Source organism: Branchiostoma lanceolatum, chromosome 8 (assembly GCF_035083965.1).
Source record: "Branchiostoma lanceolatum isolate klBraLanc5 chromosome 8, klBraLanc5.hap2, whole genome shotgun sequence".
Classification (NCBI taxonomy): Eukaryota; Metazoa; Chordata; class Leptocardii; order Amphioxiformes; family Branchiostomatidae; genus Branchiostoma; species Branchiostoma lanceolatum.
The window spans coordinates 16,280,629-16,293,456 of NC_089729.1; the positions used below are offsets into that span (position 1 = coordinate 16,280,629).

General features: G+C 39.2%; 2 long non-coding RNA genes across 2 annotated transcripts; one reads left to right on the forward strand and one right to left on the reverse strand.

The window, feature by feature from the left end:
• Window positions 1-474: 474 nt before the first annotated feature.
• Window positions 475-8,314, reverse strand: LOC136439697 (uncharacterized). Its single transcript, XR_010756562.1, has 2 exons — window positions 8,014-8,314; window positions 475-1,592 (listed from the first exon to the last, which is right to left on the reverse strand). It is a non-coding gene; the product is annotated as an uncharacterized lncRNA (long non-coding RNA).
• Window positions 8,315-9,284: 970 nt separating this feature from the next.
• LOC136439698 (uncharacterized) lies at window positions 9,285-10,801 on the forward strand. The gene is made up of 2 exons (XR_010756563.1): window positions 9,285-9,326; window positions 9,927-10,801. It is a non-coding gene; the product is annotated as an uncharacterized lncRNA (long non-coding RNA).
• Window positions 10,802-12,828: the final 2,027 nt, after the last annotated feature.

Genomic DNA, 12,828 nt, shown 5'->3' on the forward strand with positions numbered 1-12,828 from the left:
CTTAAATCGGGGAGCTTTTCGGTAGCGGAAAACAACACTTTATGTCGGAATCCGCAGTCTTGTGCGTTACTATTAGGTGGATACTACTTTGGACGTTATTGAATAGCCCCTTTTGGTAAATAGAAATGATTTTACATTAAAACAGAATGATATACTATAGGTTTGAGAGCTTTCATGCTAACAAAATCTAATTTAAAAAAAAGGTCTGTCTCAAAATTAGGAAAAAAAGGGGGAGCAATGATGTTTGTCTGTATGGTAAACCTTTGCTGAAATTATCACATTCACTGTTAATTCTAATAATAAAGAAATTAATTAACATCTTGAATTTGCTTTACAGTACAACAAAGTTTAAATTACAATGTAACTTTTTGTTGAACCTTAATTAACATCTCTTATGTTTGATCATCTTTCCCTTCATGTTAAACAAAATGTACAAAATACAAGTCAAGAGACAAAAACAACAGCACTACAGGCCAAATTGTCATTATATATTATTCAATATATTTCTGGATTCTTTTATTAGTGACATTATAGAAATGTATGTGTAATAACACTACATGTATTGAGCATAATTATTGTACATGAATTTAGAAATCTTTAAAGCATTGTTGTTACTGTTGCCTCACCATAGTTGGGGCATAATTAGATGCAAAACAGATACAGACTTTTGTGTTTGTTAATCTATGATAGGAAAAACACCTGATAGTATTGCCATAAGCTAGCCGTTTCTTACTGCACATGGTTGGCACAAATTCAGACAAAACACTCCAGCAATATAATAAAAAGTACCTACAGCTATGTAGAAAACTTATCTACATTGGCTGATATCATATATCCTATTCATGTTGTAAAATTGGCACATAATTCATATATGACTCCATGTATACTTACTGAAACAGCATTCTATTACAGGTAAATGCTTATACTTTGAATTCTTGATGCCATAGATAAAACTTGTGCTGGGGCATGTCATAGACAAAATTAACAAACTGAAAATATCAATGATTTTCAAATAGATAACTTTTAATTACACTCGGCAACTGCTTTATAGTAGTTACAAGTTTTTTTCAATGGTTATAAGTCATTGTAAGTAAGTCAACTACAGAAACCCCACAAAGTTCTAAATGTAACAGTCACAAAAGGTCTTTTTTATATGCACAACTGTAAAAGGGGAAATATTTGTGGGGATTAAATTGCACTGTTGGGAGAAAATGTGTTCGCTTTGATTTTAAGTTTCCGGTTGAAACTGTCCTACAGGGTTTTCCGATAAAATGGTGAATATTCTATGTGGTTTTAAGTCTACGGTGAAGAGGTCAATGTGAAAAACATGAACATAAAACCACTACAAACATTACCCATTTACAGTACTAGTATACATATGCTTTAATATAGATACATTGTACATGGGACAACTTTACATGTTAACGTTAGAAATAATATTGTCAACATCACAAAATGAATTATCAATATGTTGTACATGTATTACTATTGTAACATTCAACTCCTTTGTAAAGAGGGTGCATCATCATATCCCACAACTTAAGAAGAGCTAAGAAGTCTTGAGTTCAAGTTGCTTCCACAGCAGACACCATCTGAAAAGGAAGACTATATTTCACATTACAAAGCTTATGGACAATTAGCATTAATGATCATTCTCCTTACTTAGACTTATAAAGTAATTTGATATGATATATTGGTGTGGGTACTAGTATATTGGTCAATTTATTCAAACCAAGAAACTACCTGAAGATGATGATGATAATCTAAACCTTTTCCTCAGAAAAAACAAAACAAAGCAAATCATTGCTGCCCAATCATACCAAGCACTCACTATAACACATGACCTTTGGATACTTTCCAATACTAATAGTCACCTTAAACCACTTAAATTTGTCAGACACAGAGTACATCTATGTGTGAGGGGGGAGGGGGGAGGGGTGGCAGGATAATTGCTTGGCAGTTTTCAGATGACAATTTGAAAGTGGATCATATATAGACAGCTGTCATAAAATCAGCATGTCATCCGCAATATTTACTTCACTGTTTGACAATCTTTGCTCGCTTATAGCAAAGGGTAAGCAGCCAACAAGCATAGCTTCTACACTAAAGTCAATACTAGTGTGCAACACACAACAAATATGGCATAATAAGTCTATATTTCATCATGAAAGACAACATTGAGTTGTCGAAAGTCCCGATTGTAGCAAAGATACAAGTAACAGTGAGCAGATTAAATTTGGACTGAGCATTTGGGTTTGGACTAGTGCTTCTAGACTCTCACATTTTATACCTATGGGTCAGATATTTTGTGGAAAGGTTCTCTGTTACATGATGGATCATAATACCCCCCAGTGAGACTTTTCATGCTTCATTGAAAATGAAAAAATCTCGAAATTAATTTCGAGATTTTTTTTTATTTCAAATTTTTTCCAAAAAATCTCGAAATTTTTTGGGAAAATTTCGAGATTTTCTTGAAAAATATCGAGATTTTCCAAGATAATCTCGATATTTTTTTTAGTGAAACAAAAATCTCGATATTTATCTTCAAGGTAATACAAAAATCTCGAGATTTTCGAAAGCTGATATGGAAAAAATCATTTGGGGGTAAAGTTTTGACTAACAGGGGTTCGACACTTCGACCAGTAGAGTTCCAAATGAGCTATGGACTCGAACAACAATTGACTTATTAATTTACAGACTTGTCATGACTTTGTCTTCAATTAAACCAGCTCAGAGTTGTCTTCAGTTTATTAACATATGAATTCAGAGTTTTGGATAAGTAGCTGGTGAACTTGTCTTCAATTGAATCATCTCAGAATTGTCTTCACCTCATTAACATATGAATTCAGAGTTTTGAATAAGTAGCTGGTAAACTGCAAATTCTGGTTCAACCACTGACGATAGCAGCGCGGATATTGTCTGAAGCGTCTGTTTACAAAATCGTATCTTACTGCCTGGATGTTTAACCTCATCGACGTAGCTATGGACTTCCTTACCTGTTAATATGTAAATACAAGGCTAGGAAAGGAAGACATTGCACAAACCTACTAAGTGTCATGAAAACAGACCTCAGAAACAAAGGAATGGGAAACCTGAAAACTGCAAAGAAACTCAGAGAGCTGCGGCAGCTGGCAGAAAAAAAGACACAGTGGAAAGAAATGAAGAAAGAAGCCAGCTAGAGTTTGTTTCTACAATTACCTGAGCTGCAGAATACAGTGGATCATCATCATCATATTGGCAATTGCCTTGCTAACAGTACATGTGACGCTTCTATGTGATTAAGAAGTGACTGATTGATGACAATAAAGACACAAATACAAGTTGAAGATGCGAAAGAAATACGACCTATGCTTCACACCAACACAAGGATTATCACAAGCACGGTAAGTTGTGTTGAGGAGTCACGAGAGCACAGCGAAGTGAGAATATAACGTCACACAGGTCACCCCACTGGGGGGAAAATTGCAACATCTAAAAGCAGCAACTGTAATGCCTCTGTTATTTACACTGACACAACCACCATAGCTACTAACAGAAACTCTGGGTACACCGGCAAACAACAGTTGTATAAGTGTAAGAAACGTAGACCGAAAAACTATCATCAAGACTTAACAGCAAAGGTAAGTCACATTTATTTACAATTCAGTAGCTGTCACAAACTCCTTATCGAATCAGGAAGGCACAACCGCACACCTCTGGAGCAAAGAATTTGCCAATTTTGTAACTTAGATAAGGTAGTCTGGTAGAAGATGAAGTCCACTTCATTGTAGTTTATATTGCAACGATAGAAATGTTCTGTTTGATTATATTATATTATGGGAACGTTTCCACACTTTCAATCTAAGTCTAGTATTGACTTATGCATTTGGACCATACAATATTAAACAAATCCATCTCAACCTATATTTCTAACATCACAAAGACACGAGAAGAAGCCGAACCTATGAATTAGTGTAGTTTTAGAACCATTGTTTTAGATTAGTATTAGAAGTCCTGTCAGTGTCATTATATGTACTTTACCACATGTCTTGTATCTGAATGTCTGCACTAAGCCCGATAGGGCATGACTAGGGAATAAACGTTATCATTATCATAGTAGGTCAATGATCCAATTGAATATGAGATGAAAGAATAACGTGACAAATGAAACACCAACCAAATGCAGACCTACGCTTCATGCCACACGCTATAGTTTCAAAACGGCAATCTGACGTGTTCAGCACGCGGATTATCATCAGCGTTGTGTGGGTACCCGGCACAGTTTTCAACAATTGAAGTTCAATGACGTCTGAGGTTCATCATGCTGGGGAAAAACTGCAACATCTAAACGCTGCTGTAGCTAGGGCCCACGGGTTGCGCAACTTGGCACCGGGTAAAAGATAGCGTCCAGACAAAAAGACCCTATGGTGCTTAAAAGGACCCCATTTTTTTTGGCGCAAGGGCTTTTGGTTTTGATTTCTTTGCGTTTAGTGGAACATGAAATGCCTGGCCTCTCAGAGGTTGGGAGATTTTTGTTTACAATTTGTACCTTACAAAAATCTCGCGATCATTCTTAAACAAATTGAAATCTTCAATGAGGACTTTAAAAAAAACATTTACAAGCTAGATTTGTTTCTTCAGATTGATATGAAACAATAGGTTGAGATGGATTTGTTTAATATTGTATGGTCCAAATGCATAAGTCAATACTAGACTTAGATTGAAAGTGTGGAAACGTTCCCATAATATAATATAATCAAACAGAACATTTCTATCGTTGCAATATAAACTACAATGAAGTGGACTTCATCTTCTACCAGACTACCTTATCTAAGTTACAAAATTGGCAAATTCTTTGCTCCAGAGGTGTGCGGTTGTGCCTTCCTGATTCGATAAGGAGTTTGTGACAGCTACTGAATTGTAAATAAATGTGACTTACCTTTGCTGTTAAGTCTTGATGATAGTTTTTCGGTCTACGTTTCTTACACTTATACAACTGTTGTTTGCCGGTGTACCCAGAGTTTCTGTTAGTAGCTATGGTGGTTGTGTCAGTGTAAATAACAGAGGCATTACAGTTGCTGCTTTTAGATGTTGCAATTTTCCCCCCAGTGGGTTGACCTGTGTGACGTTATATTCTCACTTCGCTGTGCTCTCGTGACTCCTCAACACAACTTACCGTGCTTGTGATAATCCTTGTGTTGGTGTGAAGCATAGGTCGTATTTCTTTCGCATCTTCAACTTGTATTTGTGTCTTTATTGTCATCAATCAGTCACTTCTTAATCACATAGAAGCGTCACATGTACTGTTAGCAAGGCAATTGCCAATATGATGATGATGATCCACTGTATTCTGCAGCTCAGGTAATTGTAGAAACAAACTCTGGCTGGCTTCTTTCTTCATTTCTTTCCACTGTGTCTTTTTTTCTGCCAGCTGCCGCAGCTCTCTGAGTTTCTTTGCAGTTTTCAGGTTTCCCATTCCTTTGTTTCTGAGGTCTGTTTTCATGACACTTAGTAGGTTTGTGCAATGTCTTCCTTTCCTAGCCTTGTATTTACATATTAACAGGTAAGGAAGTCCATAGCTACGTCGATGAGGTTAAACATCCAGGCAGTAAGATACGATTTTGTAAACAGACGCTTCAGACAATATCCGCGCTGCTATCGTCAGTGGTTGAACCAGAATTTGCAGTTTACCAGCTACTTATTCAAAACTCTGAATTCATATGTTAATGAGGTGAAGACAATTCTGAGATGATTCAATTGAAGACAAGTTCACCAGCTACTTATCCAAAACTCTGAATTCATATGTTAATAAACTGAAGACAACTCTGAGCTGGTTTAATTGAAGACAAAGTCATGACAAGTCTGTAAATTAATAAGTCAATTGTTGTTCGAGTCCATAGCTCATTTGGAACTCTACTGGTCGAAGTGTCGAACCCCTGTTAGTTAAAACTTTACCCCCAAATGATTTTTTCCATATCAGCTTTCGAAAATCTCGAGATTTTTGTATTACCTTGAAGATAAATATCGAGATTTTTGTTTCACTAAAAAAAAATATCGAGATTATCTTGGAAAATCTCGATATTTTTCAAGAAAATCTCGAAATTTTCCCAAAAAATTTCGAGATTTTTTGGAAAAAATTTGAAATAAAAAAAAATCTCGAAATTAATTTCGAGATTTTTTCATTTTCAATGAAGCATGAAAAGTCTCACTGGGGGGTATTATGATCCATCATGTAACAGAGAACCTTTCCACAAAATATCTGACCCATAGGTATAAAATGTGTGAGTCTAGAAGCACTAGTCCAAACCCAAATGCTCAGTCCAAATTTAATCTGCTCACTGTTAAGTACTAATGACCTACGTGTATAATACTTTCGGGGAAATCATACAAATTGCATATTATTTCCTGTTGGGGTATATTGAAGCAGACACACTTGTGAATCTGTTTATCAATATGGCTGACCAACTTACATACATATTTACAGCAGTCTATATCTCTTGATCAAATGCATCTCTAGTATTTGCTTGATTATCCCATATATGATAAGAAATACTCATATATGTACTTATATTGATTTTGGGAAAATCAAGCAATTGAATACTTGCCTAGGGGATATTGAAGTTACCACATTTATGATAATATAGCCAACCATATTTACATGTACTTTCAAAGTCTTTATTTTCCAATCCAAAGCATGGATTGACTTGACAATCCTAGAAAAGTTGGAGGGATATACATACTAATGATTCCTACTACTTCTTCAAACATCAGACATGTTTGTCTATTTCCGTCTATTTTTTGAATGTGGCAAGGTGTGAACAACACAACACCTCAAAAGTAGGTCAACTTCCAAAGTGTATATTTCATAAGCAAAATCATGGATTGAGTTGATATTCACATATAAGTTGGCAGGTTATATCTACTAATGAATGTTACTACTTTTTGGAAAATCAGACATGTTTTTCTATTTCCGTCTATTTTTTGAATAGGGGTGGGTGTCAACAACTATAGAGGTCAAACAAAGGTCAACTTCAAAACTGTATATTTCTTCATCCAAAGGATGGATCGACTTGACATTCCTAGATAAGTTGAAGGGATATACGTACTAATGATTCTTACTACTTTTTAAGAAATCAGACCAGTTTTTCTATTTCCGTCTATTTTTTTAATGTGGCTAGGTGTGAACAACACAACACCTCAAAAGTAGGTCAACTTCCAAAGTGTATATTTCATAATCAAAATCACGGATTGACTTGATAGTCCCATATAAGTTGGCGTGTTATATCTACTAATGAATCTTACTATTTTTTTTGAAATCAGACATGTTTTTCTATTTCCGTCTATTTTTTGAATGGGGCTAGGTGTGAACAACACAACACCTCAAAAGTAGGTCAACTTCCAAAGTGTACATTTCATAATCAAAATCACGGATTGACTTGATAGTCCCATATAAGTTGGCGTGTTATATCTACTAATGAATCTTACTATTTTTTTTTGAAATCAGACATGTTTTTCTATTTCCGTCTATTTTTTGAATGGGGGTGGGTGTTAAGAATATGACAGGTCAAACAAAGGTCAACTTTCCCAGTGAATATTTCATAATCAAAAGCATGGATGAACTTCATATTCCATCATAAGTTGGAGGGATATGGGTACTAATCATCTATGCTAGTTTGGTAAGATTGACATTAGTTGATCACATTCCTGGGAGATGTTGAAATGATCACACTTGAGCCAAGGGGGGAGGGGGGCTGGTGGACACAATGTAAACTTGTCAGGTCAATTTCTCACGATCGGCTTGGCTGATTGACTTCAAATTTTCTGTGTAAGTAGGGTCTATGTAGGTGTGACAGAGGGTTCGATTCAAATGTAGCTATGTATTATTGTAATCATTTAGGACTCTGTTTAACACCTCCAAAGGGCAAAATATGTAGTATCTGCAGATAGAAAACACGGAAGAAGGACAGCAGGCACTTGACGAAGAACATCTGTCATGTCAAGTGGAACACCACTATATCCCCTGCCCATACGCACCTTCCATGAATCTGCACACTGCTGAATAAACGCACAGTCCCCGGGGTTCTACATCACGTCATTGGCTCCAAAATCCGACCGCCGCCATTTTGGTGCGTTACGCCTCAACCTTCCCAGAAGCCTGTGTGTCCACTCCCGTGTAACACACACATACACACTGACACACACTTACACAAACACACCACACACACACACAGACACATACGTATACACAATGACACACACACCACAGTCACAGTCACAGGCATACTCAGACTCACAGTCACACACATGCGCACACACACATGCACGCACACACACACAATACTTCACTCTCCTGATAATTAAGTAAAAACTCTCTATAATACTGTAGCTCAGTAAGCTGTGTTAGCATTATAGAAAACCTCAGGGACCAAGTTCATGTTTGATTGCAGGAACTCCCGGACAGTGTGAGGATCCAGAGAGTAGAGGAGAGACTGTCGGCGCTGGGAAACGTCATGATGTAACGACTCCCCGATTACAATGTTTACCGCACTCAGACTGCCCCGCTTTACTAGTAGACCCCCGAGTAGACCCGACCCCTTGTTCCAATTAACGAAATCCTTGTGGGAGCCCAGGCTGCCAGGCTAGCCCGCCCCCAGGTCATTCTCCAGACTTCCACCAGAAGCCCGGGTTGAGTCTGTTGCTTAGATACAGCGCGTGTTTTCACCCAGAATTCTATGCGATTCAAGATGGTGGACTCGGTGAGGTAAATGCATGCTTCTACCGAAAACATCGTCATGTTTTGGGTCTATAATACACGCTGTTGCGTTTACCAGCCAGGAGTCAAACAGCCATGTGAATCCTCTTTCCCGTGGAAATAAGAATAAACATGCTATTTTGATATTTCCTTGTCTGGTGGGTTTTTCTGGCTAGAAATTCGACGATAACATAAGGGGGAGGGGGGCAGAAGGCAGTAATTCACGAAGGTTTGGAGGGTTATACAGTGTTAGAACCCTACAGTTTTCCAGATGTAGAACCCAGGCCTGGCGGACCTGTCAAATTAGCGCGCCCTGAATGACAGCCTGGACAGATTCCCCTCCCTGATCAGGCCCTGCTGGGACACACTGCGTGCCAGCCCCAACTAGCATAGTGGGGCCTTATAACATTGTAATACGTGGCTCTGGTGCACCCCGATCTCGACAGGGTGGGTTTTGTGGTGTGTGTGTGTCTGTTTGTGTGTGTGTCTGTGTGTGTGTGTGTGTGTATGTACGTGTCTGTGTGTGTGTTCACTGTGTTGTGTTGTCATCACGTGTAAGGACTACGTGGCTCTGGTGCACCCCGATCTCGACAGGGTGGGTTTTGGTTGTGTGTGTGTGTGTATGTGGGTGTGTGTGTCTGTTTGTGTGTGTCTGTGGGTGTGTGTGTATGTACGTGTGTGTGTTCACTGTGTTGTGTTGTCATCACATGTAACGACTACGTGGCTCTGGTGCACCCAGATCTCGACAGGGTGGGTTTTGTTGTGTTTGTGTGTGTCTGTGTCTATGTGTGTGTGTGTGCGTGTGTGTCCTGAGCAAGGCTAGAAATTAAAAATCAGCAAAGAATTCAGGAAGTATCGTAATGGGAGTTGCAGAAAACTTGGATTTGCACCCAGGCTAGATTGTTATTTCTTGCATTGGTAGATACTGCTTGTAGCTGATACTGTGAGCAAATGGTAAAATCTGATACATGTGATTGATTGATTGATTGATTGATTGATTCATTGATTGACTGATTGATTGATTGATTGATTGGTGAAGTTTAGACATCCATGTAATAAGATACACAAGGTAACAGTTACTCAAGCAACTAGATAGATTTTGGACTCGGTTAGACTACCTTTCATCAGTGTCTGGTGGAGATTTCAGTGACTGGACATGATTGATGTATTGATTGATTGATTGATCTCTTGGCAGGTACCACTGGTAGCAGGTACGGTGTTGAAGCGAGGCAGCGATGTAGTCGGCGCGGGAATGGTCGTGAACGACTGGATTGCGTTCGCGGGGATGGACACCACCAGCACGGAGCTGTCCGTGATCGAGAGCGTGTTCAAACTGGGCGACGCTCCGCAGGGGGCCGTTACCACGGCGATGAGAGACTCGCTAATTGACAGCATGACATAAAAACATGTTTCTATGTCTGTACATGTCTTATTGTCAGTGTAACCCTATGTGAAGACCTGTTAGGTTCTAATTCAAAGTTGAACTGTAATTGCGAACATAAAAAGTTGGACTCACCCAAATTTTCAACTAATCGACTCCAGTCTTTGTCAAGGAATAAGCAGTCCACTGCTTCTGTCATGTTAATATGCAGATAGAATACGTTACACGAATACTCGGTGAGCAGTGGATCATAAGTCACAGAAAGTTTAAAAAGAAAGACCTGTAACGTATTAAGGCCAAAGAAAGTTGTTTTTAAGGATAACGTCCATGTTTGGACTAGTCTTTTCTTGTCCACAAGTACAGAATAGGCAATGATATGCGACAATGTCTGCTGACCCCAGTAAGAAGTTATCATAAATGCAGAAGTTACTATATGGCCTTTGTTCTTACTGACATTTGTACCTAGAACTTATTTCCTCCAATGGCTGTTTCTTTGGTGCATTCGGGGCGGTCCTCCATACAGTACACTGCCTTATGCCTCTGCTCTGCCTTATATATAAAGTATGGCGTACTGGAAATGTGTGTTACAATTCTCTCATACTGTAGAAAAAGGAGCACATACAATGTATGGCTCTGAGTATACTACATGTATTATGATATAGAAAAGACATTAAAATTTTCTCACACCATTGCAGTAGATTGTGGTCAATGCTTTTGGCTGTGTGGGTTTTGGATGGAACAGGAAAGTTCTCTGTTGCTTTGTATCTTTTCTCTTTCTGGCAAGAGAGAACAATGTGTCAAAGTCTTCATCATTCTTTTTTGTTATCGATGAGAAAGAACTCGGAAGAATGTGTCAACTTGAAATATATCAAGATTTTTGTTTCAACTAAGAACAACATGATTAGTGATAACTTGTGAACATAGCAATTTTACAAAATCTGATTCAAAATATTGAGATGCTTATTTGCGAAATGTTTGGTAGCCCATCACTACAAAAATATTGTACAAAGCAAGAAAGTCTTAAAGGCACCCAGAGCATTTTATAAGACAAACTGAAAATGTTCTAGTTGGTGTTATCTTTATGAAATTGACAATTAATGCCACTGTTTACCACATTTGCGGATTTCTTTTCAAAAGTGAACAAAAACAGCACAAAAATATAATCTACATGGTATTCTTTTGGTTTCACGCACCTAGTGTAAATACTGTAGATACCATAGCCCCGCCCACCTCCGTCAATACATAGAAATGCAAAATTAAAATATGAAAATGCAAATATTTGACGGACATGAAGTCACTCTCTCATTGGTCAAACCGCTAATTGTGATGGACAGTCAGGATCAGTCTATTAGGGCTTAGATTTTCTATCAGTTCTAACCACGCAACGACATCGTATATTTGCTCCTTTAATGTCGATATGTAATGGTATAGTGTTATTGAAACTCACTGTGTAGGAATGACTATAAATTTGAGATTTTTAATTCAAGTTTCAAGCCTCATAAAATGCTCTGGATGCCTTTAACTGTCGACATTGACAGAAACTACTCATTTGCAAGACAATCCGCATAATTACCAATACTAACTTTCCTGCGCGATGATTGGCTCAGCCATAATGAAGTTAAATAACTTCTATATAGGGCAAGGGCAGCCTGGTTACAGGTTAGTGCAGTGAACGGACCCTTCCGCGACGCATGGTCGAGCGGCGCGGAGCTTGGACTCGATACGATACGGAACTGGAAGACCGAAGCAAGATACTCGACATGTGATAGGAGCACAAGTTAAGAACAAGGGTTTGCGGTATCACTCTATGGTTAGAGGTGACGAAGGTTGGGGCAATTTCATGGTTTATTTACCGGTTGTTGGTCAATTTCCGCTGTTTAGCCGTAATGTTGGACGCCAGGTGTGGAAGTTGTCGGTCGGTATGCAAGTTGCAATGGCACGTGCACAGCCTAGCGTCTGTACGATATGTCGGGGCGGTCTTCCTTCATAGAGTCGACCCTGGGTTGAGGCATTACGTGTTGTTGGCGTGAATCTGGAGGCAAAAGTTGCGTTTTTGTCGCCGGGTTCTCTATTAAGCTTGAATTTTGTTAGTTGGCTCAGGTGCTGACCATTATAGCAGGAGTCCGGGCACCGAGGCTCCCAGTACCGCCAGTTCGAGAAAGGCCATGACGGAAGCATCCACCACTTCTCGAGCGGCACGGATGGAACGCAGCAGTCTAGACGGAGTGCGAGTACAGCGGACGGGGAGAGAGGTCTGCGGGCGAGGGAAGAAGGACATTAGTGAGAGAGTGGAGACTTTGTGCAGAATGGGTAACGAAGATTGGGCAGAACGAAGGTTGGGCGTAATAAGGTCTTTTTTATTTGTATTCCTTATCGATTTGATTATTGGTATTGTGATTTTAGTCGAATGGTCAGGTGTGGAAGTTGTCTGTAAGTATGCAAGTTACCACGTGCACGGCTGTACGATATGTCGGGGCGGTCTTCCTTCATAGAGTTGTCGTGTTACGGGCTGTTGGCGTGAATCCGGAGACGAGTGATACGTCCTTTTGGTGGCTGGGTTGGTTGTTAATTTTGACATGTTGTTAGATGTCTTAGGTGCCAACCATGCCGGCAGGGCAAGGAAGACCGAGTCGGATTGGAGCAGCTCAAGGTAACCAGGGAAACCAGGCAGGTCCAGCTCCGGCCGGAGCAGCACATCAGAGAAGGCGAGGTAGGC